This window comes from Gekko japonicus, unplaced genomic scaffold (assembly GCF_001447785.1).
Source record: "Gekko japonicus isolate JY-2015 unplaced genomic scaffold, Gekko_japonicus_V1.1 scaffold24, whole genome shotgun sequence".
Lineage (NCBI taxonomy): Eukaryota > Metazoa > Chordata > Lepidosauria > Squamata > Gekkonidae > Gekko > Gekko japonicus.
Window position 1 is genome coordinate 2,389,473 of NW_015164665.1, and position 17,280 is coordinate 2,406,752.

The following is a 17,280-nucleotide window of genomic DNA, read 5'->3' on the forward strand; positions in this document are numbered from 1 at the left end:
CAGTATCGATATCGGAGGCCCAACTCCCTCCACCGATACCGACCATCCAACTATTGGATTCCCCCATCCAACAAGTGGAGCGCCCTTACTCCGACATCGAGACGGTAGAGCTCCTAAGTCACCAAATGGGTGCTGAGTCTTCTCCCTCTCCTTCTACTTCATTGGCATTGATGATATCGGAGGCTCCCGATGTCGAAACACGTCGGTACCGACACGCTTCTTGCAGTACGCAGTGTCATCCTCCGCGTCTCCATGTCCAATCTGTCGATATCGACTACAGAGACAGTTCTCACAGACAGGCTATTGCTTTGTCTCCCAGACGTCCACGGTCCAGAAGTAGATCCCTGCGAGTCTTCCTGCCCCCTCCACCACCGATATCTTGGGATCAACGACAGTTGAGGTACCTGTTACGGGGCTTATCCACCATCCATGCCGTGGTTGACTCTGGCGGGCTATTCTGATTGGGATCGCTATTCGTCCCACTCTGTTCATAGATCGAGGTCGCCCCACAAGTCGAGACCTTTGGCATCTCTGTCTTGTCCTCCTGCAGATGATCCTTCCCACCATAGTCTGGAACCAAGTCGTCCTCCCAACCCGCAGGTCACTCCAAGCCCTGTTGTTCCACCAAAACCTATAGCTTGTCAAGAGGACACTTCGGTCCAAATACCACACCAAGACTCCTCTGACTCCATGGAAGACGACTCGGATACGGAAGCATCTGAGGCTCATACCTCTCCTGACCATAAATCTCCCAACCAGGATGTCGCTGAGGACCCACCCATATCCCCATCCGACAACCTTATGTCATACACAGATTTAATCAAACGAATGGCCCACTCTTTAGGCCTCTCTGTAGTCCAGCAACATCCACAGGCAACGGATGCCGTTTTTGATATAGTCCCGCTTGATACCTCTTCCACCTTGGCATTGCCCATGTCTTCAGTCCTTTTGCAGGCAGCAAAGGCACCATGGCTAAAACCCTCGTCAGCCCCAGTGTCCACGAGACGACTGGACCACATGTATAGGGTCCAAGAGGCAGATGCCGAATTCCTATTCTCGCACCCTCAGCCAAACTTGATGGTGATAACATCTTTCTCTAAATCCATTCCTCTAAATCCACTCCGCACCTTCTGACAAGGAAGGTAAGAAATTGGATGCCTTTGGCAGACGCTTCTACTCCACAGGAGCATTGGGAGTCAAGGCCACTTGACCCGAGGCTACCGAATCCACTTCCACCAGAACCCCAATACTCCTGTCGTCGTCTCCACGTCCCCTTCCCCATCTCTCCTAGAGGTATCCGTCCTTTTGCAGAAGGGAGCCATTGAACATGTACCACCACACCTCCACGGGACGGGGTTTTATTCCTGATACTTCACAGTCCCGAAGCGAGATGGAGGCGTTCAACCCTTATTAGATCTAAGGGAACTGAACCATTTTGTGACCTACCACCGCTTCCGCATGGTGTCCCTACAACAGATCATGCCATTGCTTCGGAGACACGTCTGGATGGCCACCCTTGACCTCCAAGACGCGTACTTCCACCTTACCATCTACCCCTCCCACCGCCAATACCTACACTTTGCGATTGGTCAACAGCATTACCAGTATACGGCCCTTCCATTCGGCCTGTCCAGCACCCCAAGAGTCTTCACAAAGACTATGATTGTGGTTGCAGCTTTCCTCCGTCTCCAGGGTGTCTCCATCTACCCATAAATCGACGATTGGCTTCTGGTAGCGCCTTCCAAGAATGCCCTGGTCTCAAACGTCATAGAGACTCTGACACTCTTGGAGAATCTGGGCCTACAAGTCAATCGGCAAAAGTCTCAATTGTGTCCAGTCCAGAGAATACAGTACATCGGCGCTATACTGGATTCCATGACATGCATGGCTTACCTGCCCCACGACAGGGCGGCAGATATCATTTCCTTAGCCACCGTCATCCGTACCCAAGCCTCCGTCACTGCCTTCCAAATTCAGAGGCTGCTTGGCCTGATGGCTGCAACTATGTCGGTTCTCGTCTTTGCCAGACTCAAAATGCGTCCTTTACAGCTCTGGTTTATCCGCAACTATGACCTGTCAAAAAACGCACACACCATCCTCCTATCCCCTCTTCCCAGCCTACGGGACTCTTACTTTGGTGGACTGTCCCTTCGAATATTTTCCAGGGAGCACCCATCCACCCTACGTCACCCGAAGTCACCATAACGACGGATGCTTCCCTGACAGGATGGGGTGCGCACTCCATGGGCCTCTCTGTTGGAGACAAATGGGACGCGCAGATGAGGAAGCAGCACATGAACTTCCTAGAACTCCTGGCTATACAACACGCTGTCACCAGCTTCCTACCTTTAATCAAGGGAAAATGTGTCACAGTCCTCACGGACAACACCATGGCGCTTTCTTATGTCAACAGACAGGGAGGCACTGTTTCCCTATGCCTCTGCAACCTTGCCATTCAGTTGTGGGAGCTTTGCATCGCCAACAACATTTTCCTCGTAGCCACTCACATTCCCGGACACATGAATGTGCAGGCAGACCATCTAAGTCGAACAGGACTCAGCCTTCACAATTGGGGGATGAACCCAACATACCTTCCCCCACTCTTCCACAAGTGGGGAGCTCCCCAAGTCGATGTCTTTGCCATCAGAAACAACAAAAGGTGTCCTCTGTTCTGCAGTCAAGGAGGCAGGGACCCACAATCTCTGGGAGACGGTCTCCTATACCCTTGGTCCACAGGACTTCTTTACCTGTTCCCTCCCTTACCTCTGCTTCTGAGAGTGGTCTGCAAAATACTAAGAGACGCTGTGGACTGCATCTTAATAACTCCATGGTGGCTGAGACAACCTTGGTTTTCAACAGTCCTCGAGTTATCAGAAGGGATATACCATCAATTCCCTCTGACTCAGGACCTCCTCCTCCTCTCCGACTCCCCTCTCCTACGTCACGACATACCACAATTGAAACTGACGGCATGGAGAATAACGTCATCGGCTTCTCCATCCGCCTAGTGACCATTCTGTTGAATTCCAGGAAATTTACTATGCGGAGGTCCTACAATTATAAAGGCAAAGGTTCTGTTCTTCCCTAGGTGATGACGCCCCTTGAGCCACCTCAGTGGGTCTCGAAAGAGTTTTCCAATTCCTTCTCTCCCTAGCTGACTCGGGACTTTCCCATTCATTGTTGAGAGTTTATTTGGCCGCTCTTTCAGCCTACCATGTTCCAGTTGACGGATGCACTTTGTTTTCCCATCCGATTTCAAAATGTTTTTTAAAAGGTTTATTGCATCTCTACCCTCCTGTCAAAACTCCAGTCGCTCCCTGGGACCTTCCTCTAGTTCTCCGCCAGCTCATGAGAAAGCCCTTTGAGCCGCTTGCAACATGCAACCTCAAACTTCTAGCATGGAAAACAGCCTTTTTAATTGCTGTCACCTTGGCTAGACGAGTGGGAGAAATATTGACTTTCCGGCACGATACACCTTACCTGTCCTTTCTGCCAGACGGAATCCACCTCGTACCAGATATCTCCTTCCTGCCGAAGGTGGTGTCAGAGTTCCACCTGCAGGTGGAGGTCTTCCTCCCTGATTTCTTCCCTAATCCGGCATCAGCGGAGGACAAATTATTTCACACTTTAGATGTTAAGCGGGCTCTCCTGTTCTACCTCAATAGAACACACCCAACTAGACGAGGCTCGCAACTGTTCGTCTCTTACGCGTCAGCACGGCTGGGTACTCGCGTCATGGCTCAGCGCCTGTCAAAGTGGATTGTGGGTCTCATCCGTCTATGTTACCTGATCGCCAAACATCCATTGCCTGGCCCTATCAGGGCTCATACCACCAGAGCTGTTGCGACTTCCACTGCCTTCCTCCAGGGAGTGCCGCTGACGGACATTTGCAGAGCCGCTACATGGGCCACGCCTAACACCTTCATTAGGCACTACGCCCTAGACGTCCGTAAGAACACCAATACCAGCATGGGACGTCACATTCTATCTTCGGCTATGCAGTAAAGGACCTACCAGCACCCTCCTCCAGGTAGGCCACTGTTCGCTAATCTCCCATGGGTGTGAAGCACAGAGACCACGTCGAAGATAAACAGGTTACTTACCTGTAACTGATGATCTTCGAGTGGTCATCTGTGCATTCACACCACCCGCCCTCCTTCCCTGCTGCTGTAAGCGTCTACATTTTTAATAGGGGTTGATTTGTGGCGGTTTGAAGGAACTGGCGGGATGTCTACACCCACCCCTCTGGGCATGCGCGGTGGGGTTCCTGAGCATGCCCGAGGGACTGGTCGCGAAAATCCATTAAAAGAGCTTGCTACAGCACCAATTGATCCAGCGCGTGCGCACTAGATCCCATGGGTGTGAATGCACAGATGACCACTCGAAGATCATCAGTTACAGGTAAGCAACCTGTTTTTCCCAACTCTATTATTTCATTGAACAATGAATATGTAGTAGAGATATAGTTGCTGTTCTATTCTTGGCTATGTACATAATAGAGGCCTGTTGGCCTTTATTTCGTTTCTGTCCTCTGTGTATATTCTGATGTTTCAGTCTTAGGCATCTGTTCCTAGTTGTTCATTTAATAGTATTTAAAGCACTCAAATGGGGTGTGCTAACCTTCACATGATATTGTTTCAAATACAGAATTGGGTCAGGACTACAGTGCTGGGAGGGGGGGCCTTATCCTTATTCCCCCATGCTATTTCCTGAGCCAGAATTCCCCTGATGGGCATTATTCACTACAGTGGGTAAATAGTGCCCCCTTTGGAGCTGTTACAGCTCTGGAAACTGGTGGGAGGGGAGCCTGGAGACCTTCCTCCCCCAGTGTCATGTTCCTTATCCAAATCTGTCCCTGTACTGCTTGAGTAAACAAGTTCCCTGTACTGTGTACTTTGTCCCTAAGACTAATATTCAATAAATACAATTAATCTTGCAACATCTAAAATGAAGTATTTAAATACTAACTCAGAATTATCTGTTAACAATTTTAAAAATTCTTATAACTACATAAAATTGAGTAATTCTAATACTTTTCTGCAGTATAGAATCATACCATCAGTGACAAGCTAAGTAATGAGGCAGGGGAAATCTTCTAGAATTATATGACTACAAAAGTCTAGGTTTTTTGAAAGAAAATTTGTTTCATGTATAGCATGTGTGTGTATGCAATGTATATATGTTACTGTTTTTCAGCTGCTTTCCTCCTCCTCCTCCTTTTTTATCATGCTTAGAGGGAAATAATTCCTTTCTGTATCTGCAGTCCTCTAATATTTCATTGTGTCCCAAAGATGGATATAGCAGTTCTTGGAAAAGCCCCTCGGACACATTGGACTGAGAGTGCTTGTATTAAAGCTGAAGTGGGTTTGTGGGGTAAACGCCCCATAAATCTGGGTTTGTTGAGTTAAAACATATTGACAGCCTATTGAGTAGATTAAATTTAAAATATGTTTTAAGTGTAGGAATACATGATCACATTTACCAGTTAATAACATTTATTTGAATAGAACAGCAGCTTTCTGGTTGCTTATGTCACTGGTTTCAGGGACCACTTTCTGACTTTACAAGTGGTTGAATCTACACACTGCCAAGTGCTGATGTTGAGCTTATTTGGAGTTTACTCTGTGTCCATTAAACAGGTTGGCCATGGTAAGCTGAATGGCCAGGTTGCTAATACAGAGGGGATCAATGTGTTCCGGATTTGTATGTGTGTGGTGCTTTCTTTCTGCTCAGATCTGTTCCATGTTCTAGCCCTCTTCCATATGATTATTGAATATTCAAAAGACTGTTGGCTGTTCTTTTATTGATTATAAGTTTCAGGTGGCCAATTGCTGAAAACCAGCAATTGCACTCAACTGATTTAACTTATGTGGTATTGAATTATTGTAGGTTTGTTAAGATGATACCATGGTTGCTGCAAAGAGGTTTCACTGCAAATAACCTTGAGCTTCAGGGCCAAACTAGATGTTATGTTTTTTTGGTGACTTGGGTCTGGGTTTCCCAGACCTAATTCATTTTCCCTGTAGGTGCACAGTTGCTCCAGGGAAAGTCATTTTAATGACCAGAAGGAGGCCTTTTCAGCTTGGAACTGGTGTGAGGGAAGGAGGGCCTTGTGCCTTCCCCCACACACCATGTTCAGAAGCCAAAACAGCCCCAGCAGTGAGTTATATATATAATTTCAAGTGCCATGTGCTCAATACTCCACATACTACATATGTATAGTCGGGTCTTGTTGTAGAAAAAGAGCTGCCGGAGCTCATTAGCATAACTCATTAGCATAACTTATTTGCATATGCCACGCCCCCTGACATCACCGGAAGTGTGTCAGAAGGCCCGGCTACTTACCCTCCTGCTTCATCCTCATTCCCAAACGGAATGAGGATCGAAGCAGAGGGCGGGGTAAAGAAGGGGGTGGGGCTTCACCACGTGACGGCCCCGCCCCCTAGAGGTTCTCTTCCGGAGCTCCGTACCTGAGAGCTCCCCCCCGACTAGAGCCCTGAGTATAGTTATGTAAATAGCTCCTGCCAAGGCTGTTTCAGCTTCTAAAAACAGTGTGAGAAGAGGCAGGAGGTCCTTCTGACATCACAATTCCAAGCTGAGGGGCTCCCTCTAGTCTTTTACATGACCTTCTTGCAGTAGCTGTGCAGCTATGGGGAAAGTGAGACCCAACGTACCAAAACATTAGCATCTAGTTTGGCCCTTACTTTCTACACTTTTAAGTGTTGTGGGGTTGCAATACTTGCTGTGGGGTCTCATGACTCAGTCCTTCATTCTTTAGAGTTGTCAGTTCTTCATACTTTATTGTGGATGTTATCAACGTAACAGGTACCTTTTAAGTAAATGTCAAGAAATAAATGAAGCAAGATGTCACTCCCTTCCCCAACTATGCTGTAATACCATCTGACTGATTTATTACGACATCTGTTTGCCACTTTTCTCCCAAAAGGGACGTAAAACAGTACAGAAATTTACAAATCCAAAACAAGCAATTAAAACTAAATGAACAAACAAAACACAAAAACATCCTGGGAGGATCCTGATTCACTGGGGCGGCTCATGTCAGCCCCAGGCTGTGAGCCCCAGGCTAGGATCCAGCAGCCCTTGGCCCTTGCCATTCAGCTCATGCCCAAGGCCTTGCACCATAATGGTTTCCAGTTATCATATAATAGTGTTTTCTTATACAAAGGCATGACTTTATGTAAAGTGCATATATACATATTAGTTGCCCTTTGTGTTTGAGTAGATAGACTAATAATGTATTTAGAAAATCTATAGCTGCATGATGCTAAAGAATCTTAAAAGGACATCCCCTGCCTGCAGGCTTACAGTTTAGTTCTTCAGGAAGTTTGTTGAATTGCTTTACAGGATCATAAAATGTTCTGATGAGACATTAGGTGATTATATCCTTTCCCATTTGAATAATTGCTTTAAGAGTTTCTCAATTGATAAGTGCAGCCATTTGAATCCCCAGTACCTAGAAAGTTCAAGTTTTGTTGCTGTTTAATGTTAAGTGTACTAAATATTACACAGGACACAGATAAAAGAGCCTTGGTCTCATTTAAGAGGTCTCTCCTTTTCTCCCGTTGCATATTTCAGGATAACTTACTACTTGTGATTTCTCAGCAAATGATATGTGTGTGTGTTAAATGCCATCAAGTTGCTTCTGGTTATGGTTACCCATGAATTAATGTGTTCAGGGACACAAAACCTCCTGGCTCTCCCTGGCCCTAAAGAGAGCCAGACTGGCCATTACCAGGGCTAGGACCTTTTCTGTCCCAGGTCCATACTGGTGGAATGAGCTCCCTGAGGACATCAGAGCTCTTCTACCAGGCATTCGAGTGAGAAGCCACATATAACATCTTAATTTAAAATCAGAGCCTTACCCTGGAATTCTGCCATCGGCTATTGCTGTTACTGACTGACACCTGTTATGGATAATATTCGGAAATTTGTTTGTTTCATCATCTGACATGCAATATCTGTGTATAGCACTTTAAAATCATTGTATGATTTTACTCTGTTTTAAAATTTTTAATGTAAGCCGCCCTGAGCCTGCCTCAGCGGGGAGGGCGGGGTATAAATCTAACAAATAAATAAATAATGCCTTCCAAAATGTTCTGTCGTTAACAGATTTGCTCAGGTCTTGAAAACTGAGGGCCATGGCTTCCTTGATACAGTCAATCCATTTCATGTTGGGTTTTCCTCTTTTTCTGCTGCCTTGGACTTTTCCTAGCATTATTGTTTTTTCCAGTGATCTTTCTTATAGTGTGACTAAAGTATGATAATCCCAGTTTAATAATTTTAGCTTCTGTTCAGAATTCAGGCTTGATTTGATCTAGAACCCACTTATTTGTCTTTATGGCAGTCTATGGTATCCATTAAACTCTCCTCCAACGCCTCATTTCAAATGCCTCTCAGTTTTCTTCAACTTTCACATCCATACATAATAATCAGGAATACTATGGTATGAATTATCTTGATCTTGGTCGCCAGCAACACATCCTTACACTTAAGAATATCTGCTAGCTCCTTCATGGTTGCCCTTACCAGTCTCAATCTCCTTCTGATTTCTTGGTTGCAGTCTCCCTTTTGGTTGATGATGGAGCCAAGGTATAGAAAATCTTTTAAAATTTCAATCTCTTCATTGTCAACCTTAAAACTGTGTAATTCCCCAGTAGCCATTACTTCTGTCTTCTTGATCCTCCTTTGGCACTTTCTGCTTTAACCTTCATCATCTGTCATTTCAAGGCTTCACTGTTTTCTGCCAGTAGTATGGTGTCATCTGCATATCTCAAACTGTTAGTGTTTCTTCCACCAATTTTCACTCCACCTTTATCTAATCCATATTTTCTTATATGTTCTGCATATAGATTGAAGAGATAGGGAGATAAAATACATCTTTGTCTGTTTCCAATTGGAAACCATGTTTCTCCATGTTATGTCCTGTAGCCACTTGTCCAGAGTATAGGTTGCACATCAAAACAATCAGATGTTGTGACACACCCATGTCTTTTAAAACCAACCATAGCTTTTCATGATCCACACAGTCAGAAGCTTTGCTGTAATCTACGAAACACAAGCTGATTTTCTTCTGAAATTCTCCTCTATGCTCAAGTAACCAACATATATTTACAATAGAATCTGTAGTGTCTCTTCCTTTTCTGAATCTAGCATGAACATGGCATTTTTCATTCTGGCATTTCTCATTGTTGTTGATTTTGAACATTACTCTGCTTGCATGAGAAATTACTGAGATGTCCGATAGTTACTGCAGTCTTTGATGTCTCATTTTTTTGGATGTACAGTGAGAGTTTCCAGTATATACACATTGTTTTGTTTTTCATATTTGTTAGCATATTCTCCTTAAGATTGTGATGGGCTCCATTTCTGTGGCTTGCAATAACTCTATTGATATCCCATATTCTCCTGATGATTTGTTTCTCCCAATTGCTCTCAGTGTAGCTTTCACTTCATTTTCTAAAACTGTAGGTCGTTCCCCAAAAGATGTCTTCTGTATAATTCTTTATCCATTGTTCCCATCTTTATTTTGTTCTGTTCAATTAGTGTACTTACACGTCGTTCTTTCAGCATGCCTAACAGTGCCTTAAATTTCTCTTTGTTTTCTTGTATCTTGTGGAACAGGTCTCTTGTTCTTCTGTTTTTGTTTTCTTTACACTGGTTATTATAATAGTTCTCTTTTGTCTCTATGTGCAAGTCACTGCTGCATTTAGACTTCTTATTCTATTTCTGTCACTTTTGATTCTCATCCATCCTTAGCAATTTTAAGAGTTTCATCAGTCACTTATCAAGGCTTTTCATTTCTTTTGGCTACAGGTATTGTCTTTGCACAGTCTTCGTTGATAATGTCTTTGGTTTCTACCCATAGTTTTTCTGGTTCCTGTTTACTTGAATTTAGTAATACAAACCTGTTCTTTACATGGTCTTTAAACTCTTCAGGAATGTTGTTTAGATTGTATTTTGGCACTATGAATGTTTTTGGTATTTTTTCTTCAGCTTTATTCTAATTTTTGATATTAACAATTAATGGTTTATACCACAGTTAGCTCCTGGTCTTGTTTTAGCAGACAGAGTACAGGTTCTCCACCATCTGCTTCCAGTTATGTAATCTATTTGATTTCTATATTGGCCGTCCAGTGACGTCCCTGTATACACTTGTCTGTTCGGTTGCCTAAAACGTATGCTCAAGATAAATTGTCTTCACAGGATTCTGTGAGTTGCTCTCTGGCTTCATTTTGTGCTCCTAGCTCAAATCTTCCAGCAATATTTGATTCTGCTTTGTTTCCTACTTTTGCATTCCAGTCACCTCTGATTATCAACACATCTTGTTTAGTTGTGAGATCAGTTTCTTTCAGAACATCTGCCATCAACATCTGAACAAGCAAACAAGACTATAAATGTTTCTTTGATTTAGATTTAGAATCCCAGTTTGTTTATTATTTATTTAATGCATTTTTATCTTGCCGTTCCTGCAAAGATGTTAGCGCAGCAATACATTGTTCCCTTTCTCTGCCATTTTATCTTGAAAACAGTTTTGAGGTAGGGTTAGGCTGGGAGAATGGCCCAGGATCACCCACTGAAACCTATGGACTGTCTAGCCCTTAGTTCTAGGACAAAGGTGTTCATTCACATGTTCAGACAGAGCACAGAATAAGCCCTTCAGACATCCAATAGGGGCACAATTAAATTCTCCCCATATAAATACCTCGCTGCAGATAGAAATTAAGTCTGTAAGGCAGGTGTATCACATAGCCTTCTCCCTGATGTTTTAGCTTTCCACCAATGGAGTCTTTATATGAAGATCACTGTTAGACATGTGAACCCCCCTCCCCTCACTTGTAAGCAATAGGCAAATGTTAACTACTCACTTCTGAAAGTGAAAGAATGAATTATTTTTGCACTTTTAATATTCTGCTAGCACCCTTACAGATTTCAGTGTAGATTCAGGTAGGTAGCCATGTTGGTCTCAAGCAATAGAAAAAAGTTTGAGTCCAGTGCCACCTTTAAGACCAACAAAGTTTAATTTTGAATATAAGCTTTTGTGTGCATGAAGAAGTATGCATGCATATACCCAGAATAGTCAAATGCTTATACCCAGAATAGTCAAATTTTCACTTATGCAGGTAAGGAATTCTTTTTGCTCAAACACCTGTTGAGTAAATATACAAGTTGAACAACTGCTGTTCAAACTTTACACTTTGAGGAATTGCTGAGCCACACCCAGAACACTTTGGACTAGCAATGGTGTCTGACTCATCTGTACCCAACCAAGAAAAAAAGCCTCTGTGGTGTGGCAGACTGTGACTAAAGTTGTATACATGCTAACTTTGCAAGTAAAATGCCCTCCTGTGATTCTGGAGCAAGCAGAGATGTGGAATATGATAGTAAAAAGTACCTGAGTTCTGTCTTTGCAATAGTTAACTAGTCTTCCAGTGAAAAACTTATACATCAGACTCTTTTCTCTTTGCGTCAGCACAAAAAATGTCTCATACTTTCATTTACATCTGGGAAAACTGAGGCTGAATACCAGTGACTTGGCTTGTCATCTCCCACCGAATCCATGTCAGATCAGATTTCTGAACCCAGTTCTTCCTAACACAGGCATATTCAGGGATTAATTACACTTTCCCCAACAGCAGACCTCTCAATTGATGCAGATGGCCAAAGGCCAAATTAGGTCAGCATAAATAGTTGTGTTGATTTCAAGCCTTGTTCTGATTAGATGACCTTGTCTAACCATCTGTCTATAAACCACAGAGTTGAAAGGGATCAAAAGTATCCACACCCACCATCTTCCCACAGGTTAACTTCCAGAATCAGATTATAATGGGCCACAAGTGGAGGCACCCACATACACTCTAAGACAGAGGTATCAAACTCATTTGTTATGACATAAATTTCACATTGTTGTGCCGTGACATTTGTGCCATAAAATGTAATGCCAGGTACCAGAGATAGAAACTGTATAACGGACAGCAGCTGGTAAGCTCTGAGTTGGTGTATCCTCCCTGCAAGGTCCCATGGGCTGCAAGGGGGGTGCAGAGGAAAACCACTGGGCAGATGCTCCCACGATGCTTGACTGCTACGGACAAGGTTTTTGTGTTGTGCTAAAGCCGCAATAGAGTGGCTCCGCCCACTGCCCTCCAGCACTTTCTCCCTTGCAAAAATTGCTCACGGGCCACATAAGAGCCCTGGATGGGCCAAATCTGGCCCCCGGGCCTTATGTTTGACACCCCTGCTCTAAGAAGTGCACTTGAGGAAATAGCATCATGTAGCCTGCGCAGCCACATGCCGAAGAAGGAAATCAACCCCTTTCCTTGCCTAAACAGGAAGCCAACCTGACCCAGGGGAAAATTCCTTTGCAAACCTAAATAAGACAATCAGTTAGAATTATGAGTATGACCAAAACCTATTAGACCTCATCCCGACTCAAATGAAAGCTCTAAAGGTAGTTTACTTGTTGTGATGGCCACATTGCTCTTTCAGTTATTGAGGATCATAATGTGATAACCAGCCAGTGAGTGAGATTGATATGTTCAGTTGGGTGTTCTTTTTTTATTCCCCCCCCCCCCAAGTAAGCGCTGTTAAATTGTGTGTGGTAGTTGATAGATGCCAGACCTTGGACCATGGAAACCTGGGTGCAGATATTTCTCAGTCACAAAGCTCATAGGATGACTTTGAACAATTATTTCTCGGTTCAGCTTGTCTTACAAGGATTAAAAAATAACACAAGATGGCTCCTTGTAGCTTCTGTGAGATGTGATTAATTACTGAGAGTGTGGTAAATAAATATAATGGGAGGTTCTTGAAAGAGTATATACCATTTCATTTGTCATGAAGCATAGAGAATATGAGCCAATTCTTGCAAGTTATTTGCTTTAGGGAATTTATATACCACCTATCACGGTGGCTCACAAGTAAAAACAATAGCATAAAATAATACAAACATTATACATGATCAATATAAAAGCAAGCCATGGGTATAAAAATCAGCACAAAACAACCATTGAGTGGCCCTTAAAAAGTATCCATAAAACAGATCCGAAACCATAAACAGCTGAAAAGAGATAAAACCCCTTTGTTATAAGCCTGGGTTTATAAAAAAGTCTGTTTCTGCTATTCTGCAGCCTTGTCATATTGCTGTATTCCCCCAGTATAGTATAAGGAGATCTTGATCCTCTTTCTAAAATTACTCTTTTAGTAGTGCTGGCAGTTCAAGTTCCAAGATAACACTGTTATTTATCTTTACTTTATACAGTTATTAGACACAGAGCTGTAATGGGTGGTAATGTTCCTCTTCCTGTGCTTCCAACTGGATGTGCCTGGTGGCTGTTTTATTAGCTTATTTTACTGCAAACTTTGTTTGTTTATTCAAAATATTTTTATGCTGCCTTTCCACCCAATCAGGTTCCACAAGGCAGCAAGCATAAAAACATTTAAGCATCTAAACAATTAAAATACAGTTAAATATATAAAATCCAGTCAAAAACACATAAACACCACTGGAAGAAGTACAATTGAGGGTATACCAGACAAAACAGAAAGTCTTCCCCTGTTGGTGAAAGCCACTGGTAGAGGGAGGCAGATAGAGGGAGTTCCAAGTTTTGGTGCCACAATGGACCCTTTCTTGGGTCATCACCCATCTAGCCTCAGATGTGGGAGGGCAACCAAAGCAGGACCTCTGGAGTGAATGGGAAGGTTCATCTGGGAAAAAGTGATCCTTAACGTGTGTTGGTCCTAAACCATACAGGGCTCTAAAGGTCAATACCAGCACCCAGAAGCAAATTGGAATCCAGTGTAGGTGGAGCAAGACTGAAGTGATATGAACCCTGTGACCCACTCCAGGATGCTCCAGAACAGCTCTGGCCACAGCAGTCCATACTGACTGTAGCTTCTGGACAGTCTTCAAGGGCAGCCCCACATAGAACACATTGCAGTGATTTAATCTAGATAGTGGCAAGGTATTTTCTGTCCAGAAAGGGCTGCAGCAGGCTTACCAGCTGAAGCTGCTGAAAGGCACCCCTGGCCCACTGCTGCCACCTGTTTATCCAGGAGGAGGCTTAGGTCCAGGAGCACCCCCAAGCTATGAACCTGCTTCTTTAGAAGGAAGTGCAACAAACTTCCCGTGCCTCTTTCTCTGTAGAAAGGGATACTTTTCTTAAGAGAGAAACATGGAGAGTTACCTGTTTAGATGGAATTTGACGTACATGGTGTTGATAGGGGAGGTTTATTTTCACATTATGGTTACATTCTGACAAACCAGACAGTTAATAAATGGAGTAGTCACATTTTAAAAACTCTTGTGCGTTAGAATCTTATAGCTGATTTATCATTAAAGTTACATAGCAATTTTGGGGCCATTCTAAAGCATTCTTTCTGTAATCCAAGGAATACTATGGGTGTGACAAAGAGGCAGGCAATGGCAGACCACCTCTGAAACGTCTCTTGCCTTAAAAACAAGTCTAGCTCACCACCTAGTGGTGCATAACACTAAAAGAGCTAGAGCTTCTGGCTGCCACACAATCTTAGGATCTACCATCTATCCTACACACACTGCCATACAATAATTAATTAATTCTGGAATTCACAGGGTGGCTATATAAAACCATATTTTCCACTCAGCAAACAAAGTCTTTTAAAAATTATATGGATTTGGAGTATGGTGAACTATAAGAGGGAAAGGTATGAAATTATTCGTATTTATAGTTTTAGGGTAGATATTTAAGCACATCTTCAACCCATCATTGTTAAAATGAGTTTTTTTTCCTTTCAGACAGCCACTTGTCCCTCATGTCTAGCCATTCAGCTCACCTGTGGAGCCACTGACACTCATTTCCCCCCCACCGAAACATGGAAATACTCCCTTTATATTTTTGTCTTGCTGTCAACAAAGCACTTTGAATATATTAATTTATCATTTGGAGCCATCTTGGGGGGAGGGATTAAAAATAAAAGCAAGGGAAGTACCATGAAATATTGATTGGAAATGAAAATAAGCATTAAATGTAGTATTCTAATACAAAGGAATGCTTTGGAATAGAATATCAGTGTATTGATATTTGAAATCTGAATAGCTGTTAGTCCCATAAAAGAAAAAACCTAGAGCAAGTGAACGGTATTTCATAGAAATTCAGAACTTTTCAGGAACCCAAAATCCATCTTTCCTGGACTGCTGTTCAAAGGCCAGACTTAAGCCAGTATGGTGGTATAGCTAGACTAGGACTGGGGAGTGAGCGATTTGGCTCCTGCATAAATTAGTTTGCTTTGGAGCCATCCTCCCTGAGCTAAGATAAAAATGTGTGAGCCGGAGGCTAAAGCACTGTGAGCTAGCTCACACTAACTCAGCTTAGAGGGAACACTGGTTCCAACTGGAGTCCCAATCAGGAGATACATTTGGAAATCAAAGCACCAATATGAAACACTAAGGTCTGGTTCACAATAGTAGCCAGTAGTCTGATCCAAAACTCATTCATTTGAATTTGTCATAAATTTGTCAGATACAGAGAGGAAACTGTTGAGTCTCTAATGCTTATTCATCATCGTGGTTTCTGTGCAGTCCCACATGGGACTGGGATACCTCAGGCCAGCCACGGGGAGGAACTAGCGCGCTCATAAGATAAAATTTCTTCCCATGGGACTGGGATACCTCAGGCCAGCCACGGGGAGGAACTAGCGCGCTCATAAGATAAAATTTCTTCCCAAGAGTGCTTGGCTCCTACCCAGGGTAGCAATTTCCCGCCCCAAAATCACATGACCTGGAAGGAGCCAACACTCTTCCCTCAGTTCTCTTTGTCGCCACTGAAAGAGGACTTACTTCAGCGAGCTGACAATTTCTGAGATAAAACTGTGGCCGCAGGCAAAAAGTGGCCTTGTTTAAAAAATGCCATGACTATGGGGTGAAGATGGCTCAGTCCAATGAGCACTCGTCTTGTATTTTGTGCCTCGGGGAAGCCCACAATACAGCCACATGCAAGGTCCGTAAGGCTTTAGCACCTCAGGCCTGTGAAGGCAAGGCTGTGCGTTTGAAGTCCGTATTGTGGGAGAAGGCCCTAGCAACTCCAGAGACTCTGCCTGATCCAGGCGTTTCAGCGGGAAAATGTTCCAGACCGCCATCGTGAGCTCTGTCCCGATCCCTGTGCCAGCCCAGGCCACCTCTCTCCCAATGATCTCTAGGGTGGGGTCCAGTGTTCCCTCTAAGCTGAGTTAGTGTGAGCTAGCTCAGTTTTTTAGCCTCTGGCTCACACATTTTTGTCTTAGCTCAGGAAGGATGGCCCAAGAGTCAACTAATTTATGCAGTAGCCAGATCACTTGCTCACAACGTTAATGCCAGTAGCTCACAAAGTAGAATTTTTGTTCTCCGGTGGTCCAGAGAGTGGGGCGGTCCTTCCATGACTCCTTACTCATGGGACTTAGCCCCTCCCTCTCTGCTTGCAGGGCGGCCAAACTTTGATCCCAGAGGGGAGGGGCTTGTCCTCTGGCTTCCCAGTTCTACTGGCCCTGCCTTTGAAGCAGGACGTTCGGCTGTGCTCTCGTGAGCACGAAGATTCCACAGTGAAGACAGAAGACGGTGTTGGAGTTTTCTGGGCGGCGGGGGAAGGTAATTACCTTCCTACCCCTCCCTGAACCGCGCGGCGCACAGAAGAACGCGGTTTTTATGGGCGGCTGCTGACGGTCTGGGAAGGCTCTTGGACGTCGCAGCAGCCGTGGACCCGGCTCCCACATGCCCAAGCAGAATTGGCTGCATACAGGGGATCCTTCCCTCTTCAGGACGTTGGAGAAGTGAGGGATCTGCAGTGGAGCCGGTGGAAAGACCTGAGCAGCGCGGTCTTAACAGCGCAGTTCTCAGGAACCGACTAAAAAACCTGCGTGCTTTCATCTGCAGGCGTAGGAGCCTCAGGAAAGCACGTTGGATCCAGTGGTCGGTCAGTGCCTCATCTGAAACACGGTAGGAATGACACTGGTAATGGGGCTCCTGGCTGAGGTGGGAGAAGCCTCATAGAGCCAGAAGGAGGGTAAACCCACCCCACCCCCCTTTTGCTTTCTCCTCCCCCCCCCTTTTGCCTTTGGCAACCCTCTTACTCTGTGTCAGATTTGCTGTTATGACTGGGTTTCACTTTTGCTCCGCATTGTGGGGGTTGAAAGTAGTTCCAGTTTCTTTTCTCAGCCTTTGTTGAGGAAAGTGGAACAAAGGTGGGGAAGTCAGCCATTTTAGGTAATCTGATGGGGTTTTTTACTTTCATTTTTGCAGAGGAAGACAAAATG

The 17,280-nt window shown here is 44.2% G+C and overlaps 1 protein-coding gene across 1 annotated transcript in view; it reads left to right on the forward strand.

The window, feature by feature from the left end:
* The window catches only part of MND1 (meiotic nuclear divisions 1), a 59,748-nt gene that overhangs the window by 13,736 nt on the left and 28,732 nt on the right, over positions 1-17,280 (forward strand). The gene's annotated exons all lie outside the window — the stretch shown is intronic.